An 18,061-nucleotide genomic window follows, 5' to 3' on the forward strand; every position below is an offset into this window, starting at 1 on the left:
GCTTCCATTGAAATGACATGATTTTGAGATAGTTAACTTCATGCTTCTATTTGTATTTGGTTGTACTTAATATTAAAAGTTTTTGCAGGCACATAATCTTCAATATGTTTAAGATGTTCGTAATTTAAGATGATAATAATGATGAGCATGATGAAGGAAGCTATAAGAATGACGATGATCAATATGACCTTGATTCATTGAGGAAGAATGAAACCTTGGAAGGTTGAAGTTTCTCCGTTGTTATAAAAGAAGGTAGCTATTGTTCTCCCTAAGCTAAGAAGGAGCTTGGATATAAGAAAATATATATCTCCCCAATTGAGAGGGAGGGAGTACTATGATAGCCATAATGAATACCTTGAAGAAAGAATAAAATCAAAAAATGAATGAAAGTACTACAGATAAATTTGCAAACAGATGATTTGAGAAGTATTGAGGTTGTATTTTATTGGCATTATAATACAGGTGTTGTCCTTGATGGCAACTCACACAGATGACAGTTCACAGTGCAACAAGTTAACAACAAAGGATTACAGATCAGACTCCAGAGATTGAAGAAAGAGAGGTATACGATGGTTCACTTTGTCAAAGTAGCGTATACACGCAGGAACACAGAACAAAAAGATTGTATACGTATACAGACACTTTCACAGAAGGAAAAGCACGCATGGGATGGAAAATCAAGTTTTTGGTCCAAGGTATTTGGTCCGTGGTATTGACCCTAGGTATCTAACCCAAGGTATTGGTCCTAAGTGGTTTTGGTCTAAGGTATTGGTCCTAAGTGTTTTTGGTCCAAGGTATTGACAAAGGGCCTAAAGCTATATAAGGTGGAGAAGATCATAAGGCCAAGCGTGCAAGCAATAAGATTCTAAAGAATATTTCTATCTGAAGTATATTTTATGTTGCAGGGTTATGTTTGGGACTAGATCTGAAATATTTATGTGCACCTTGAGTTCAATATTGGATTCGGATCATGAGACCTGAAATGACTTATTCTTGAATGATATGATATTGGTTGAGACTAGATCTGATGTTTTATGTTTGTTTTATTCGTTATTTATCATGATATGGGTTTGTTTGAAGTCTGGAATTGCAGCAAAGTTTTGAGTCAATATTTGCAGATCTGTACGCGGTCTTCTTAGATCTGAATGTAAAACTGAATGCATAATGAGGTTGGCATTTGATTGATTGATTTTATAAGTGAGAAGAAGTGATCTCTGTCCCTGCCTGTGTAAAGCTCTGTAAGTTGACAGTAGATATTCAATATATTTATGGTTGGTATAAACTTGATTCAAAAATTTATGTTTGCAGTAGTTTTGAAGGTATACGCAGATTTAATTAATGGAAGTAGAGTATACACTCTAATGCATGATTTTGAGGTTACAATTGGTTCTGAATGATGATGCGGGGTTCTAGGTTCAGCACAATGTTCTGGTGTCAGTGATCTACTTGTTCAGATTAACTGAATATTGGTTGATTCAGTTTAAGTTTAAAAGTTTTGATGGGTTCAGTGCAAAAATTTGATGAAACGTGGCCTTCAGATTGTGGTGTTGTGATCCAGGAGTATCCAGTGTGAAAATTCATGAAACGTGGTCCCTGGTGGAAGAGTGGAGTTTTCAGTAGGCTACCACCTATGTACTAGTAAACATATTGGCTAGTACAAGAGATAGGGGGTTGTAGCTCCCTTCCAGTGGAAGCTGGAGAGCGAGAGAAGGTTGTAACCTTCTGCAGGTAGAAGCCTGTGTACTGGTATGAGTCTGCACCAGTACAAGATTGTAAACATATTTTCTTATTATTAAAAGAATATAGAGACAACAATAGCAAGTGGTTTTCACCCACATTGGGTTTCCACCTTAAATCTTGGTGTTCATGTGTGTTGCTTATGTGTGATGCTTTATTCTGCTTTTACTACACTGTCTAATAAATTATTGATGTACTGGTTTAAGCTCAACACATGATAAATTATCTAAATCACAAGTTCTCTGGATATATGCTGGTTTCTTTAATCACAGTTGTGTGTACACGCTAGTTCACTTCATTGAAATAGCGTATATAAATCTGTTCGGGAAATAAAATTATTGATCTGATAATACTGATTCACCCCCCTCTCAGTGTTATTTCCAACAATTAGTATCAGAGCAGGCCCTTCAGAAGAAGCTTGATCGCTTGAAGGGAGATCCATCAACATGAATAATGATGAAAGCAAGGGATCCATTAGACCACCAATCTTTGATGGGAGCAAATTTTTTTATTGGAAAATAAGAACCACAACCTATCTACAATCTCTTGGAATGGTTGTTTGGGAAATTGTGGAAGGAGGATATACATTTCCAACAACAATTCCTACAGATGCGACAGGTAAAAAGTAATATGAAACCAATGCCAAAGCTGTTAATACTCTATTGGGAAGTTTGTCACAATCATATTTTTTCAAAGTCGTGCAGCTCAAATCAACCAAAGAGATATGGGGAAAAATCCTTCAAAGCTACTAAGGAGATTCTCAGGTAAAACGTACTAAGCTTCAAACTCTCAGAATTCAGTATGAAACTCTTAAGATGCACAGTGATGAAAGTATAGCTAGTTACTTCTTACGTATATATGAGGTTGTTAATTGTATGAAGAATCTGGGTGAAGAAATAAAGGAAATTACCTTAGTTGAGAAAATTTTGAGATCCTTGTCTGCTAAATTTGAATCAAAAGTGTCTGCCATAGAAGAAAAACAGGATCTGCAGAATATCACTATGACGCAGCTTCACAGAATCCTAACTGCTTTTGAGATGAGAAAAGGAGGTCCATCAGATATGAGAGAAGCCACATTTAAAGCTTCAAGAAAAGGAAAGGAAGAACACAATGAATCAGGACAAATTTCAGAAGAGGAAGATGAGGTAAATTTTGTCAAGAAGCTTCAATGGGGTTCTGGAAGGTTTAGAGGTAAGATACCTTTCAAATGCTTTGCTTGTGGTAGAGTCGGTCATTATGTTGCTAGATGTCCTCATAAAGATAAATATGAAAAAGGAAAGGAATATGCAAAAGGGAATAGGAAACAATCTGTGAATGAAAGGAGTTACTAAACTCATGAAGATAGTGATGGTTTATATAATAGTGATGAAGATGAAACTAGACAAGATTACAGACTTCTCATGGCTTATGATAGCAATGCTTTTTGGGATAGTTTAGAAGAGGATAGTGATGGTTTATCTAATAGTGATGATTATAGACTTCTCATGGCTTATAACGATGATAATTTTTGGTATGATTTAGAAGAGGAAAACTTTCATGAAGAAATCTCTAAACTCAAAATCTGTTTAGAAGAAAAGAATATGATTATAGATACCTTGACATACCAACTTGTTGAAAAAGAAAAACACAATGAAAAACTAGAATGTGAAATTGTGGGTCTAAGAAAAGATCTTGAGAAAACAAAATCTCTTAATCTTAGATTTTCTAAAGGATCAAAAACTTTAAATGCAATTATCAAAGTTCAATGTTCTCCTCTGATAAAGACAAGTATTGGATATACTAAAGAATCATCTCAATCACAGAAGCTGTCAAACTCAACCAAAAGCATGCAGACTCAAGGCTTTTCATGATCTTCGAGAATCGGCATCCCATAAAATACAATATGAAAGCCATGTCAAATTGTTAAGCAAACCAGAGTTCACTTCAGTGAAAAACAAGGGTCAGCAAGTAAGCCTCTTGAACTTGTCCATACTAATTTATGTGGACCAACATGGAAAAAGTCACCTCGTGGAGAAGAATACTTTATTTTGTTCATTGATGATTTTTCCATAATGTGTTGGATAGGTATTCTAAAGCATAAAGATGAAGCATTTGAAAAGTTCCAAGCTTTCAAAGCTTTGGTTGAAAATGAATCAGATCGAAAAATCAAATGCCTCAGATCTGATCGAGGAGGGAAATTTATATCGAATCAATTCTTTTACTTTTGTGAACAACATGGAATAAAAAGGCAATTATCCACCGCAAGAACTCCTTAGTAAAATGGTGTGGTAGAAAGAATGAATAGAACAGTTCAACAAATGGCTCAAGCTATGCTAGATGAATCTGGAACTCCTACAACCTTTTGGGGTGAAGCTGCATTCGCTGCCGTGACTATTCTCAACAAAGCAAATTTTCGGGTAAATGGCACTCAAACTCCACATGAACTTTGGTATGGTAAGACTCCTAATGTAAAATACTTTAAAGTTTTTGGAAGCAAATGTTTTATCAAAAGGACTAATGAAAAACTTGGTAAGTTTGAACCCAGAGTAGAAGAAGGTATTCTTCTTAGTTATTCTTCCAGAAGTAAAGGATATAAATGTTATAATAAAAGACTTGGGAAAATTGTTGAAAGCATTGATGTTGTAGTTGATGAAACATGCAAAAATCCAAAACAGATAAAATCAACAAAAGATTATGACAATGAGGAAGATGGGGATTACTTTCCCACATCAAATCAAAATTATATTGAAGAAGAAACCAATGAAGCACCAGAAGAAGATATAATGGTAGAAGAAAAGACTCCATCCAGGTATGTTCAGAAAAATCATCCAGAAACTCAAATTTTAGGGGAAAAGGAGGCAGGTGTACAGACAAGAAGAACTATTACAGGGACCTCAAGCTATCTAGCATTCCTGTCCTCCACCAAACCTCAAAATGTAAATGAAGCATGCAAAGACAAATGTTGGGTCAAGGCCATGGATGAAGAACTTGAGCAAATTGAAAAGAATGATAATTGGGAATTAGTTCCTAGACCTCATGATAAAAATATTATAGGAACTAAATGGATATTCAAGAACAATCTGAATGAAAATGGAGAAGTCATTAGAAACAAGGCCAGACTTGTTTGTAAAGGGTATGCTCAACAAGAAGGCATAGATTTTGAAGAAACTTTTGCACCCGTTTCTAGACTTAAAGCCATAAGGATGTTTCTTGCTCTTTCCATCTTTCAGAAATTCAAAGTATAGCAAATGGATGTAAAATCAACCTTTTGTTAATGGATATTTAGAAGAAGAAGTTTATATTGAATAGCCAGAAGGATTCATTCTTGGAAATGATGCAAAACTTGCATGCAGACTCAAAAAGTCTCTCTATGGTCTGAAACAGTCTCCAAGGGCCTAGTATTCCCACCTTGACAAATATCTACACCAACAAGGTTTTACAAAAGGTTCTGCAGATAGAAATATATATACAAAGTTTGAAACTAATAAATTGCTAATTATTATTGTTTATGTTGATGATATCATTTTTGGTAGCAATGAAGAATCCATAAGTCAGAATTTTGCTTCAATAATGCAGGAAGAATTTGAAATGTCCTTGCTTGGTGAACTTACCTATTTTCTTGGTTTACAAGTTCAACAAACTAAAGATGGAATTTTTCTTTCACAAACCAAATATCTCAAACAGATCTTGAAAAGGTACAGAATGGAAGATTCTAAACCTGTATGTACCCCAATGGTAACAAGATGCAGTCTCAGCTCAAATGGTGAATCAACAGTAGTACATCAACCAACTTACAGATCCATGTTTGGCAGTCTGCTTTATCTAACCGGTACTTGACCTGACATCATGCATGTAGTAGGAATAATTGGAAGATTCCAAGCAAATCTAAAGGAATCACACCTTCAGGCAGTCAAAAGAATTTTCAAATATCTTCAAGGAACTCAGAACTTTGAATTATGGTATCCTGGAGATGCAGATCTTACTCTTCATGCATATACAGATGCAGATTGGGTGGGAAGTGTTGATGATAGAAAATGCACTAGTGGTGGTGCATTCTATATGGGTTCTAGGTTAGTATCTTGGTTCAGCAAGAAACAAAGTTCAATTGCTTTATCTACAGCTGAAGCATAATATGTGGCTGCTGCATCTTGCTGCACACAACTACTTTGGATGATGCAAACTTTGCAAGACATTCAGATCACATGTACTCCACCCATCTCCATTCTATGTGATAATACAAGTGCCATCAATATTTCAAAGAATCCAGTTATGCACTCCAAGACCAAGCACATACCCATCAAGTACCATTTTCTACATGAACAAGTGCTTGAACAAAAAGTCAAATTGGAGTATGCTCCCTCCAAAGAACAGGTTGCTAATATATTCACTAAACCACTACCCAGAGAAACATTTGAATATCTCAGACAAAATCTAGGAGTAGTTGTTGCATCATCCTGTTGTTAAATCCATTTTTTTAGAAGAAGGTTATTATACGCATGTTTCATGAAGTATAGTCGCGTATACACGTGGGTTTTTGTAGGTGAAGAAGCATATATGTTTTTCTGACAAGAAAAATAGTGGGGCAGACTCTGATATGGGTGCTCTGTCTGATGTTGATGATTACAGTCTATTGATATGCTTTGTTCATTAATTTTTTATTTGATTGACAAAGATGCCTTGATCATTGACTTGTTAACAATGCATAGGTAGCACAGGTTCAGGGGAGCATTAGCCTTCACACGCATTCTGCATTGTTGTCATTATGGTTGCTAAGTCCAGCTATGGCTTTAGATATTTATACCATTTGTTGCTTAAGTCATGTAAAAGTCTAGGGTGTGATATGTCCTCTCATACATTTGAATGAGTCCTATTGGACAAATGATGTAATTTGTATCCCCACTTTGCATGGGATGGATGATGTAATATTTATTGTATTTCTGTCATGTATAAAGAATTGGTATATCCCCACTTGGTTGGGTGGATAAGTCAAATCTGGTGTATCCCCACTTGGTTGGGAGATTGATGTATGTATGAGTCATTGGTGATAGGAAGGCCATACTCACTTAGTTGAGTTATAGAGTCATGTTGTTCTTTTGAAAAATATTTTTTTGCAGTTTTTGCATGTGCTCAGGGGGAGCATGGACCTTGCATGGATGGTTTAGTGCATCTCAGCATAAGGGAAGCTTAATCAGAGAATTCAACATATACTCACGGGGAGCATGGACAACATAATGTATATCAAAAGGGGAGAATATCTTGGTTCGCCCTTTTCCCTTGATGTCAAAGGGGGAGAGTGTCTTGGTGTTGTTATTGCCATCAAGTCCAAAGGGGGAGATTTTTGACATTATGATATAGGTGTTGTCCTTGATGGTAACTCACACAGATGACAATTCATAGTGTAACAAGTTAACGATAAAGGATTACAGATTAGACTCCAGAGATTGAAGAAAGAGAGGTATACGCTGGTTCACTTTGTCAAAGGCGCATATACACGTAGGAACATAGAACAAAAAGAGAGTATACGTATACACACACTTTCATAGAAGGAAAAGTGTGTATCAGATGGAAAATCAAGTTTTTGGTCCAAGGTATTTGGTCTGTGGTATTGACCCTAGGTATCTGATCCAAGGTATTGGTCCTAAGTGGTTTTGGTCCAAGGTATTGGTCCTAAGTGTTTTTGGTCCAAGGTATTGACAAAGAGCCTAAAGCTATATAAGGAGGAGATGATCATAAAGCCAAGCGTGCAAGCAATAAGATTCTAAAGAATATTTCTATCTGAAGTATATTTTATGTTGTAGTGTTATGTTTGGGACTATATATGAAATATTTATGTGCACCTTGAGTTCAATATTGGATCAGGATCATGAGACCTGAAATGGCTTATTCTTGAATGATTTGATATTGGTTGAGACTAGATTTGATGTTTTGTGCCTGTTTTATTCGTTATTTATCATGATTTGGGTTTGTTTGAAGTCTGGAATTGCAACAAAGTTCTGAGTCAATATTTGGAGATCTGTACGCAGTCTTCTTAGATCTAAATGTAAAATTGAATGCATAAGGAGCCTGGCATTTGATTGATTGATTGATTGTATAAGTGAGAAGAAGTGATCTCTGTCGCTGCCTGTGTAAAGCTCTATAAGTTGACAGTAGATATTCAGTATATTGATGGTTGGTACAAACTTGATTCAAAAAATTATGTTTGTAGTAGTTTTGAAGGTATACACAAGTTTAATTAACGGAAGTAGCGTATACACGCAGTTTGGGTTCATGCAAGTAGCGTATACACTCTAATGCGTGATTTTTTAGGTTACAGCTGGTTTTGAATGATGATGTAGGGTTCAGGTTCAACACAGTGTTCTGGTGTCAGTGATCTAATTGTTCAGATTAACTGAATATTGGTTGATGCAGTTTAAGTTTAAAATTTTTTATGGGTCCAGTGTGAAAATTTGATGAAACGTGGCCTTCAGATTGTGGTGTTGTGATCCAAGAGTATCCAGTCTAAAAATTCGTGAAACGTGGTCCTTGGTGGAAGAGTGGAGTTTTCTGTAGGCTGGAACCTACATACTAGTAAACATATTGTCTAGTACAAGAGCTAGGGGGTTGTAGCTCCCTTCCAATAGAAGCTAGAGAATGAGAGAAGGTTGTAACCTTCTGCAGGTAGAAGCCTGTGTACTGGTACGAGTCTGCACTAGTACAATATTGTAAACAAATTTTCTTATTATTAAAAGAAGACAGAGATGACAACAGCAAGTGGTTTTCACCCACATTGGGTTTCCACCTTAAATCTTGGTGTTCATGTGTGTTGCTTATGTGTGATGCTTTATTCTGCTTTTACTGCACTATCTAATAAGTTACTGATGTACTGGTTTAAGCTCAACACATGATAAATTGTCTAAATCACAATTTCTCTGGATATACGCTGATTTCTTTAATCATAGTTGCATGTACACGCTAGTTCACTTCACTAAAGTAGCATATATAAATCTGTTTGGGAAATAAAATTATTGATCTAATAATATTGATTCACCCCCCTCTCAATATTATTTTCAACATATTTGATGTTACTAAGGAAGTGAATGAATAAAGGTTCTGACAAGTTTTATTTGGATAACTTGATGATGATATAAGTAGCATCATAATTATTGAGGAACCAATTGTTTACTTGTATGTATATTTGAAGGTTTATCGAGTATTAGGGTTGTGATTGTGCATGATATCTCCATAAAAAGGTTGAATATTTTGGAAGCATGCTTGGACTAGTGGATATATATGATTTAGTTTATAAGGAGCGATGTAAACATGTGGGGTTGAGTGCCTAATGCTTGGGAGGACGATTGGTCGACCTATGTGTTGATGTCAAGATCCCGAAGTAGGGAGGGTGGCATTGGTCATGGAGGTATGACCTTGGATACACACCTAGATCCATGGGTTGGTGTTAGATATTAAAAGCCTAATGGTACCTAAAGTGCTAAAGCTTGAGTACACCTTTGTCCCACGCGATTAGAGTACCCTAGTCAAGTATCTAATATGTAGCACTATATGTGTTGTGACTCTTCATATAGTATATCACTTTAAGATCTTCCATGTACCTCTATATATATGTAATTATGAATAGCTCCCTAGTTAAGAGGGAGTGTTGAAAAATGTGACTAGTATCAGTCTTCATAGTTGTTTTCTTGTCATGATGTAATGTATTTGTCAAAAGAAAGAAAATAAATTTTATTATAAAATAAATTGAATTATTAAAGCACGAGTTTCATGCTTGGGTCAATGGTTCTTAGGTAAAATCCTCCATTGTAGGCTTCTAGGGTATCTGTCAAGTGTCCTTCTCCATGTCAATATGTAAAATACCCTTCTTGGGATTTGTCAATTAACAAATAAATTTACTTTTTATGTAAAATAGGTCATTTAGGCCTCCTCCACCATGTCAGCCTCAAAGTAGTACAAGTCAGCCTCATCAAAGGGAATTCAACCTCATAGAATCCACTATAAAAGCACAACAACTCGACTCATTTGAAGCACAACATCAACAAGTTTTCACTGCAATTTTATGAGAGAGAAAAAATGTGTGAAATTCAAGGAAGACGAAGGAAAACCTGACGAAGGAGAAGCAAGTATTTTTCAAGCATAAGAAGTCAAATTTTCTCTCTCCTTGTCTCACACGTGTGAAGTTGTTGGGTTGCTAGAAGGGTCGAAATTTCAATATTGTAGCTGGGCCGAAATCTAAAGTAGTTGGGGGTCGAAATTTTGAGTTATTTTTTCCCTGAAGCCAGTGGACAAGAAGAGACTACCAAATTTTACTGAATCATCTTGGAAGGTTGACTTGGTGGAGGAGGAAGGTATTTTGGGTCTAAGGAATTGGCCTATCTCAATTTGAATTACTAGTGGAAGAGTTTAACTAGGTTTTCCCCTATAGAGGGGTTTTAGCCCTTACTGAGTGCCTACATCTATTGTCATTGATCTTCATGTTTTGATTTGATGAAAAAAAGATAAAATAACAACATAAAGAGAAGATAATAAGGCTACAAGAACATCACAAGTAATTATCAATATAAGAAAATATTTTTTCCTTTCTTATTTTCTAATAGATTTTAGTGGAAGAGGCTTGAGATTTCTTACCAGTGTCCCTAGAGTCTTTAGAATCTTCCTGATCATTAATAGCTCCAATAGAACACAATTCCTTCTCAACAATGATAAGTTCTGCAAAGTTCAAAGTCAATGTTCCCTTTGCATCTCTTTTAACAAACACATAAATGTTAGTAGGCAAGGCACCTGTGGAATAATATTTGGTAATAGAATCCTGCAGTTGAACATTGGCGAGGAATTTATTAAACAAACGTGTAAATATATTATTAAAATCCTTCACTTTTTACTCGTTCCCCATCTTAATATTTCCGAGTTATTTAAGTAACATGGCGGGAGTTTTATTATTGACAAATTTGTCCAAGAACAACTTTTTGAACTCCCTCCAACTATGGATTGAATTAGGCAGAAGGTGTTGGCATTATTCAATTCCTAGGTATAGTGTGCAAGAAAAGAAGTTAGTAGTAAAATGCCTAGATTACCAACTCATAAGAGGGTGCTTGTATAAGCTTGGAGCAGATGGTATGCTTCAAAGATGTGTGTTGGAACATGAAAGGCCATAAATACTATCATAAACACATGAAGGAGTTATGGGAGGCCATTATGTGGGGAAGGCTACCACATAGAAAATTCTACATGTATAAGTATGGTGGACTACTCTCAATAAATATGCTAAGGATTCTTCTAGAACTATGATGCTTTTTAGAGAGTCGGAAAGCCCTCTCAAATGGATGAGATGCCTCTATGTCCACATGTCATATTGTAAGCATTCAAAAAATGGATCATTGACTTCATTGTACCCATCAATCCCCCTTCAAATAGATTGGGTGCAAGGTACACAATAACTATGAGAGGTTATCTTATTAGGTAGGAGGAAGTAGAGCCACGCTGCAACTACAGCACAGAGACAACCACATGATTCATATTTTATAATGCAGTAATGAGATTTGGATTCCCTCGGATATTGATGAACGACTAAGGGACCCATTTCCTAAATTGGACGATTGATGTGTTGATGGAGGAATTTCAAATTATCACTAGAAGAGCACCCCTTATTACCCACAAGAAAATGGTACTTTGGAAGATTTCAATAAAATCCTAGAAAACACCGACAAAAATATACAATGAAAATGGGGATGAATGGGATTTACACATTTCGATTGTCCTATAGGCATACAAAAATGCATCCAAGAGGCTAACATGACAAATTCCCTTTAGGCTTGTATATGGGAAAGAAACAATGATTCCCATGGAATTCATAGTTCCCAATCTACACATTTTTCCTTAACCAATTTAACAGAGAAAGTTGTAGTAGAAAAAAGGTTGCTATAACTGTTGTAGATAAAAGAAGTCATCACAGTAGTAGGGTTTCATTAGAATGTCCAAAAAGTGCACAAGAACTCCTATCATGACATATGCATGAAACGAAAGCAATTTCAACCAAGAGACTTGGTTTTTCTCCTAGATGGTAAATTTATTAAGAACTAGGGGAAATTTTAGATGCATTAGATCAGACATTATACAATCTAGACGGTGATAGAGGAAGGAGTAATCCATCTAGAGAAGCTCAATGGAGAACCTATTGAAGGATTCATTAATGGAAGTCAGTTAAAACTATATCGAAGTGGCCAACCCAATGTGTAGTAACAGGAGATTTCTAGAAAATAAATAAATAAATAAAAACTAAGTCACGCAACAATAAAAAGAATGAGGCCCAATATAACTACGCGATGAAATGATGAATTACTATTTAGCACAAGTAGAGCCACGTAGAATAAATTCGACGAAGTATGGGGAAGTGACCCTTTAAGCCACATCAAAGGGATAACATGCTTATGGTAAGAATGACAAGCCAATTCACTAATGATCAAATGAGTGAGCCATAATAACAAGGATAACTTTGAGGAAGTAGATCTTATAGAACCAATTATGGATAGGATACTCGTTGACCCAAGTATGGGAAATACAAGTAGTTACTCTAGAAAAAATAAATTCCATAGCATATAAAATTAGGTTGGATGCAATTTGAATTATGTGAAAGAATTCTAGACCATCTATGTAGAGCACATAGGTAGTTTAGATATTTTAGTTTGTTTACGAAGCATGGAGAACAAATAGAAATGGGAGGAAGTTAGAGTGGTTAGGAGTTTCAGATTAAGGGACCATTAGAAGTTTCACACATTAATGAGGAATGGAGGATTGGAAAAGAAGTCTAGAGCTAAGATGTCAGACTTATTGATTGACATTGCATGATCCATGGAAAATTTTATTAATACATTAGTTTTAGGAAAGGAAGCACAAAGAAAAGTACACAAACCGTGAAATACTTTAGGCTAGTTTTAAGGGCTTTTACCCATAGTATTAGGAATTTCCCATGGTAAAAGTAGGATGTTGGTCATCCGTGTGCCCATTGTAAAACTATAAATATGAATGCAAAGTTATGTTTTAGGTATGCCTTATTATTTTCTATCTTAGGGAAATATTAAGTGAATTTTTTATATTGTGACTTGATGGTTTAGTTTGGTGAGCCATGAAGCTATGATGTAAGGAAGAATTATCTTAAGTAATAGAATTGGTTGTTTAGATAATTCTCCATGGTGCACAATATGGTTTGACTATTTTGGTTTACCTGTTATGATGGGTTGTAATGTGTTCTACTAATTATTGGTTCATTTCATAGATTAGGGGTATACTTAAATTGATCTTTTTGGTTATGTTGAGAATGATAACCTAGGACCCCTATTCCCTTTGCCCCTATAGAAATTTCATGGTTCCTGCAATCCCGCTTAAGATTCCTCAAGTGATACTTCACTTGCTCGTGGAGGATGTCAAAAGGTCCGTGTCTGAGGGTTTTTGTTGATATTTTAACTTTGAATCTAGGTCTTCCCTCTGCGCACCAATAACTTGAAAAATAAGGATGCACACATTGAGGTAAAAAATTGCATAAAAACCATTAGAAAGAGTTTCATATGGGGGAAGAGCCATGAGAATGCCATTGAGAAATTGAAGAAGGAAACAAGTCAAGCATCAATTATTTCATTACCAAAGTTGCAATATCCCTTTGAAGTGGAGATGGATCAAGTGGATATGCTATGGGAGTGGTTTTGATGTAGGGATGAAGACTTGTATTGTAGGTTTTAATCTTGTATAGATATTACCTGTAGACGAATTCTAAAAATAGAAAATAAACAATGTTGAGAATATAAAACAAATACACAGAGATTTCCCCTGGATCCCAAAATCGAGATTTCCAAATTGATTTTTCATTATGTTCCTTTCAATGTTACAATACATATTATATATACATGTTGAAGTATTCATAAACCCCAATCCATTAACCATGGATTAGAACATAAATGTAGTTCCCTTGATAGGATCTACAAAATATCATGGGCAGAGAACCATTGTGCCCAAAATCATGTGTGGAACCCATGCACAAAAACATCGGTAGGTCCGCTCACCTAAAATAGGGTCCAATTTTTTTCTTCGATGGCTGCCCTAGACCCCGTACAGGGGGGCTACTACCCCCCTGCTGCGCTCGGTGAAACAAATAGAGGAGGTTATTCCCCCCTGCGCATGTGACTAGTCGTAGAAAGAATACAACACACACCCAACATTCTCCCACTTGTTGTTTTCTTTTCCACGCAGGAGGTCATAGGAGAGCTTAGTCATTGCTCCAGCCCTACAATGACCATTGTTTCTCTACACCAAGAAAACTTCTCAGTGCTCACAGACTTCATGAATACATCTGCAACATTCTTCAAAGTGTCCACCTTTACCAACAACACCTTTTTGTCCTTAACCAATCCCTCACAAAGTGATATTGAACATCGATGTGCTTTATCTTTGAATGATAAGTAGGGTTCTTTGCCAAGAAAATTGCACTTTGGATGTCACAGTATATTCTTGTAGCTCATTGTACTAACCCCATACTTGAACATAATCTTTGCAACCAAACCACTTCCTTGCTTGCATGAGTGCATGCCATGTATTCTACCTCTGTGATTGAAAGTGACACTACAAACGGTCTCTTTCTCATCCAACTGACTGCACCTCCAAATAGGTTAAATACATACCCAATTGTAGATCTTCTTTGATCCAGATCTCCAACCCAAACTGCATCAACAAAGCCATGGATGTCCAAAACTCTATCCAATCCCAGTCTTCGTTGGTAACATAGACCATAATCACTAGTGCCATGCAAACACCTAAAAACCTTCTTCATATTTGTCCAATGCTCCTTCCTTAGTTTTGACATAAACCTACTCAATACTCCCACTGCATGTGCAATGTATGGTTTAGTACAGACCATTACATACATTAGGTTACCGGCTGCACTTGCGTATGGAACACGAGACATTTCCTCTTCCTCTTCTTGTGTCTTGGGACATTGTTCAACATATAACTTTACACCTACATGAATAGGAACCTTTGCTAGTTTATTGTCCTGCATATTAAACCTCTGCATTATTGTCTTGACATACTTCCTCTAGTTTAAAAAGAGCTTCCTCTTTGCTCAATCTCATTTAATTTCCATGCCCAAAATATAGTTTGCAACACCACGATCCTTCAAGTCAAATTTAGAGGACAATTGGGTCTTCAAATCCTGGATAATTTATGCCATTTCCAATCTGCAACATATCCTCCACATACAAGACCAAATAAATAACATGGTCACCAATTAATTTAAAATACACATAATGATCCACTTTTCTTATGGTGAAGCCAAGTCCTTGTATAAATGTATCAAAATTCTAATACCACATCCTTAGTGACTGTTTTAACCCATACAAAGACTTTTTTAACCTACATACCATTTCTTTGCTTCCCATCACCGCAAGGCTTTAGGTTGCTTGATATAGATCTCTTCTTCTAGATCTCCATGAAGAAATTATTTCTCCATCTGTTCTACCTCAAAATCAAAAGCAGTAGCAATAGATAAAAGTAATCCAATAAAAGCTACCTTAGCATCAGGAGAAAAATATCACCAAAATCAATTCCTGACACCTGAGAATAACCTTTTACTACCAACCAAGATTTATATTTCTCCACCTTTCCTTTTGCATTCATCTTCTTCTTAAACACCCATTTTCCTCCAATGGATTTCCTTCCAACCGACAAATCCACTATATCCCAAGCCTCATTTTCGTCCAAAGATGCCATTTCATCAACCATGGCCTCTTTGAGAGTTTTCCATCCTATGAATCTACTACCTCCCTAACAGTTCTAGGATCATCATTACTAATAGATAAAGAAAAATTTGAACAAAAATAAAATGGACTATACCTTTCTAGCTGCCTTCTTTCTCAAAATGACCTTCTCACAACTTGAGTTTGTGGCTATTCATCTTCTGATTCTTGTTCTACTGTAGAGTATGATTCTTCCTCCTTTAGCTCAAACTCTATCTTCTCAGGTTCCTTTGGTAGAAATTCGTGTTTAATAACATATTTTACCTCTCTAAACACCACATCTTGGTTGTACACAACCTTCCTTATTTTTTTCTGTTAGGATATTCCGACACATAGGAAATAGTTAAGTTCAACTTGGTCTAGTATAGAGTTAGGTAAAGTGTGTTTCTTTACCGTTGTACATTTTGTAACTTACAATCCGACGGTCACGATATGTAGTGATCCGACGGTTCACTCTCTCCTCGGTATTAGCGACACTTGATCCGTGGCTTGACACCCGATTGGTCCATGAGTTCTATTTAAAGCACATGGAGGGTCATTGTTCGGGTAATCCGTGCATGAGAGAAGCTTATGTAAATTTTCATTCTTTGATTAATAAATTGCCTGTAGTAGCCACGTTGGCGCAGGTCGTGGACTGTTTCCCTCTTTGAGGGTTTTAACCACGTCAAAAATACTGGTGTATTGATCTGTGATCTGGTTGTGAGCGGTGTCCTTTTGGTGTTCTTTCTGAGGAACTTACCCTGTAAATTACTACATGGTATCAGAGCTATTTGAGGGCCGCGTCCGTTGGTGATCCAAATCTGAAGCCGGTAGAACTACATCTGACTGTCGTTTCCTAGATCTGCTATTTTTGACTGCTTTCGGGCCGAGAGGACTGCTCTGTTGTGTTCGGAGCATCTGTTCCAATGAGGAACCTCTTTCGTTTCACACGAAAAGGTTTCCGGTAGCCCTAGCTGCATCATTTTTAAGATCTGGAGGTATACAATCTTTATTTGCAGTTTACTGTTATTTTCTCTCTGCTTATTTCGGTTTCGGTTTATTTAGATTTTTTTTCTAACTGGATCTATACCTTTCATTTCTGCGTATGCTCTTTGCCCTGCGACTCTGTGCGATCTGGGCAAATCAGAAACAGAAAGGAAGGATTTTTCTCATGCGTATGCTCTTTTCCCTGTGCCTTAGGGTGATCTCGGAAAATCAGAAACATTGAAAAAAATATTTAGTTTCCGGCCAAAGCTAACTTTGAGCCGCAAGGTTCATTTTTGAAAATATCTAGTTTTTTGGCTAAAGCTAACTTCGAGCCATAAGGTTCGTTTTCTTTGCATGTCCGTGTTAGGTTTTGTGTTTTGTGTTTTGTAGGGAAAAAGAGCTTTCTCAAGGCAAGCACGCAAACCAAGCCCCCCCCCCCCCCCCCCTCTCTCTCTCTCTCTCTAATTTTTTGTATAGATCAATTGGTTCAAAGCTATTTTAAGAGAGTAGAGGTCTTGGGTTCAAGTCTCCATTTTGTGGGGGCGGATTTTTTCATTCCCGCACATTCGCACACTTTGCTGGCAACTTCAACAATTTTTTTTCAAAAAGCCATAACTTCTTCATCCGGAAGCCTTTTTCAGAGCCGTTTTTTTTAAAACCGTCTAATTTTTTGAGATCTATCCATTGGAACACTTACTTTCAGCATCTTCAGCTTCAATTTTTTTTAAAATGGAAAGTCCATGCCAAGTCATTCTTGACAGCACTAACTACTTCCAATGGATATCCTACATGGAAGATTTACTTAGAAGTAAAGGTCTCTACAGAATAGCCACAGGCCAAGAGAAGAAACCAAAAGATGAAGACAAGGCTGCAAAATGGGAAAATAAACAAGATCAAGCACGTGGTTTGATAGGGATGTCTATTTCTCCTGATCTTAGATTCCATATTGCAGAACTTGATACTCCTCATGAAGCATTGGAAAAAATCACTAAAGTTTTTGGGATTAAAAATGAAATTAGAGCCCATCAACTTGAAAATGAGTTGCTTACATTGGATCCTAATAATTTTTCTTCCATTGAAGATTTCTTGTCCAAATTCAAGACCCTTAGATATCTCTTGGAAGGTGTTAAGGTTAAGAAAGAAGATAGTAACCTTATTTATTCCATCCTTACTAAGTTGGGACCAGCCTACTCTGTATTTGTTTCCACTTTCCATTCTACAAGGGAAGCTTTCATTTGTCAAGGAAAAGACTACAAGGCCCCTTCCTTTGACTCTTTTTTTGATTCTTTAATAAGAGAACAAGAAAAACTCTTACACCTTGGTCTTCTTAATCTTGGAAACTCTTCCAAGAAAGCGTTAGCCGCCCAGCAGTAACCAAATTCAAAGAATCCTAAGAAGTCATATCCTAAAAAGAATGGTCCTAAACCAAACAAGGGTCCTAAGCAAACTCAGCGTCAAACTGAAAGATCATTTCAGCAAAATGATAAGACCAATAAAAACAAATGGAAGAAGACTGATAGACATTGTAACTTTTGTAATCGAGATGGCCACTTAGAATCTAAATGCTTTAAGAAGATGGAAGCCTTGGAAGCCGCAATGAAGAAACA

Source organism: Pinus tabuliformis, chromosome 3_2 (assembly GCF_031772625.1).
Source record: "Pinus tabuliformis cultivar Carrire ecotype Pingquan chromosome 3_2, CPIR1, whole genome shotgun sequence".
Taxonomy (NCBI): domain Eukaryota; kingdom Viridiplantae; phylum Streptophyta; class Pinopsida; order Pinales; family Pinaceae; genus Pinus; species Pinus tabuliformis.